Below are 3,644 nucleotides of genomic sequence, written 5' to 3' on the forward strand. Positions count from 1 at the left end.
AGATAATGTTTGTAAAGGGTGAGGCACAGCACACCTCTGAGGGGCTCCACATTTCTGAGGGGCTCAGCATATGGCTGCCTCTTCTGTCCCCTTTCCTTGTGGAGTGGTGAACCAAAACCTCACATGGGCCTGCAGAGGCAAGCTCAGACTCTGTACCTGAGCCTCCAATCGCTGTTGCCACTCAGAGCTTCCTGAGTTCCCCGCTGAACCAATTCATCAACTAATCTGGATATGCCAGATTAAACACCATAAAAATTTACCAGTTAGTGGATATTTTACATAGTCCCCAGATGAGCAGAAAGCCAATTCATTCAACCTAGAAATGAAATGAGATCTTAACTGACTCTCACCAGGAGATCCAGTGGCATGACCTTGTAGTTACTCATCTGTTTGAAGGTCTGTTGAGCTTTCCAGCATTTGTAATCTGCATCGATCATTTGTGCCCCACCCCACCCACATGCACACATGGATGCATGCACGCACACACACCGAAAGGACAGATTCCATTGATAAAGCTTAGTAGTTTTGGTTAATTGAAGCATTTGATTTTCTTCACAAGGAAGGGGCTTGGAGTCGGGAACTTGTGCCTCTGTAGCTCCACACAACCACTGAGAATGTGGTCCACATATGGTGACAAACTGAAGAGCTGCTGGCTACCTCGTTGACTCAGTCTTCTTGCCTCTGCCTCTAGGGCAGACTGAAGCCTCTAAGAAGGATGTTACAGGAAAAACAACAGCTTACCCAACTCCCCTCAAACCTTCCTTCTAGAACTTACTCCCTTTTTCCAGATTTCAATACTCTTGGGACTGAGTCAATTCCCTGAAAAGCAAATATTAGAAAGCAAATTTGCCAAATGACCAATTTACCTATTAAGTGCAAGTTTACCACATTGAATCTTTTATAAGATTTGACTAGAGTGCTTGGTCATTTTACCAGAAATCTTTTAACGAATTTAACAGGAATGTCTTATTTTTGTTTCTAATAACGTGACACAAAGAAATATATTTTATCATTATTAACAACATGTCAACATTTCACATGGTAATTTTTCATATTATGACAATATGTGTGAGGAACTGTTTTGGCTGATGGCTACTTCTGATTTTCTTTGTAGGTTTTGAAATACTGATTTTAATATAATGTAATTTAAAACTGATTTACTTAGTTTTCAAATTTAAATGTAAACTTTTGATTTTCTGCATATTAAATAATTACTTTAAATTTAGATTTAATTTAAAATTCTAATATGCTTCCAATGATTTTGGATTTAAATATAAAATTATATTTAAATGTTGAATTGCCAGGAATACATAATTAAGGAAGATAACCTGTATAAGGAGTTGATGTACACTACTAAAAAGGGCTTAATGGTTTAAAAAATGGGCAATAACATTTAAATACAACAAAAAACAGAGGTGGCTTAAAAAAAAAAAAACTCTATTACCTGCAAAATACACCTGCAAAAATGTGTGATACATAGCATTTATAAGTAGTGATTGGAATCTGCAGACCTTATCGATATTATCAGAAATAAGTCATAGTTTGCAACAAAGGTGAAATTATTCCTTTTTGGTAAATCAGCTAAGCAACTAGACATCCTTTTAAAAAATTCAATTTTGTGTTTTTCTGCTATTTTTTCTTTGCATTTCTAGCATTCTGCTGTCAATTTCTCATATAGTCAATCTACCTTGGTTTATTATTTCTAGTCATTGATAGCCACATTTAAAAATGTGATATGGGGCTGGGCACGGTGGCTCATGCCTTTAATCCCAGCACTTTGGGAGGCTGAGGTGGGTGGATCATGAGGTCAGGAGATCGAGACCATCCTGGCCAACATGGTGAAACCTAGTCTCTACTAAAAATACAAAAATTAGCTGAGTGTGGTGGTGCGTGCCTGTAATCCCAGCTACTCGGGAGGCTGAGGCAGGAGAATGGTGTGAACCCAGGAGGCAGAGGTTGCAGTGAGCTGAGATTGTGCCTCTGCACTCCAGCCTGGCGACAGAGCAAGATTCTGTCTCACAAAAAAAAAAAAAAAAAAAAAAAAAAAGTGATATGGTTGCTCCTGCTGTTTCTGAGTTGATTCTTCCTTGACTACAGTGGACCAGGACTAGTGTGGGAAATCTTTTCCGGGCATCCTCGCACCCCTTCCTGGCCTTGGTTATATCCTTTCTTCTCGATCCTTTCTATAAACTGAAGAAAGTAAATTTCTGCAAAGTAAATTTTCAATAAACTTTGAAACTAAAATAAATTAACTTTAAAAGCACTCAAAGCAGAATTGTAAATAACATTAATTTTAAATATAATTTAAAATTTAATTCTAGACTCAAGATAGAAATCAGAATTAGCTAGAAGAAAATTTCCAGTAAAAAATTAGAATGCTCCAAAAAGATTTTCATTAAATGCAGACCATCAAGTGGATAAATATTTTCATTAAACATTATGACATATGAATTTAGTAATGTGAGTGTACTGGTCATTTGGCAAATTGATGTTTCTAAGAACTGACTCCCTGGGCTTTAGCTTTCAGTAAATTGACTTTTCAGGGAATTAGCTTTTGTACCAATTGGGCATTCATTGAAATGACTTTCACCAAATTGGCAGATTCCATCCATTTCATCCTTTCAAGTTCTCTGGAATCTCCTATATTCCCACCAAGTCCTTGTGAATCTTTAGCTAACTTGGTTTCTCCAGGGGTGCAGATTTATACTGAAAACATTTAAAGGCCAAGTCTTTAGGAAATAGAGGAAAAATTTATGTCATTTCTTTGAGGCCAAAGGCTTTTGGGGACTTGTTTGCTTTTTGGGCTTCTTTTATAGCTTTTTGGGTCTTCTTTGGCTAGAGATTAAGTGTTTTAAAAGGGTCCCAGTGACATAGCTTTGACATCTTTGTCCTCTCCCTGGCTCTACTTTGAGAAACATTGGATGGCTAAATGGAATCCCACCTATGCAGAGGAAAAATGAAGGCCCCTAATATAGTTCTGGAGTTTGAAGAGATCTTAAGATCATCTAATGCATGGTTTCTCAACCTCAGTACTGTTGACATTTTGGGCCAGTTGGACTTTTTATTGTGAGGGGCTGTCTTGTGCATTGTGAGGATGTTTAGCTGCACCCCTGGGCCTACCCACTAGATACAGCATCACTCCCCAATTCGTAACAATCAAGCGTGTCTCCAGATGTTGCCATGTATCTCTGGGACACAAAACCATCCCTGGTTGAGAATCACCCACTCTTCCATCCAATCTAGAATTTTCCTTTAGCTTATACACCATATGTGCTCTGACTGCTGCAGGGGCCTGACAACGCACCTCCTCCTTTCCAGCCTGTTTCCTGATATATTCTAATCCCCATTTCGTAGATGTTTCAGGAGAACGAAATAGCCATGTGTATAAAATGTCTGGCCTTTTGTTATGCTTGATAACTGTATTCATTATATTGATCCCAAATCCCCCATCTTTAACTTCTCCTTTGTCTAACACCTGAGTGCCATGCAGAGTGTGTGCTCTTTGGATCTCCTGACAGCTTTGAATTCAGCCATTGAGGGCTGCTATCCCATCCTCATTTCTTCTCAGCAGACCAGGCTCCATAAACCTCGATTCCTTTTCAGTTCAGAGACAACAACACTATTCAATTTAAGAGGAGATTTAT

This window comes from Trachypithecus francoisi, unplaced genomic scaffold (assembly GCF_009764315.1).
Source record: "Trachypithecus francoisi isolate TF-2019V2 unplaced genomic scaffold, Tfra_2.0 Lachesis_group13, whole genome shotgun sequence".
NCBI lineage: Eukaryota > Metazoa > Chordata > Mammalia > Primates > Cercopithecidae > Trachypithecus > Trachypithecus francoisi.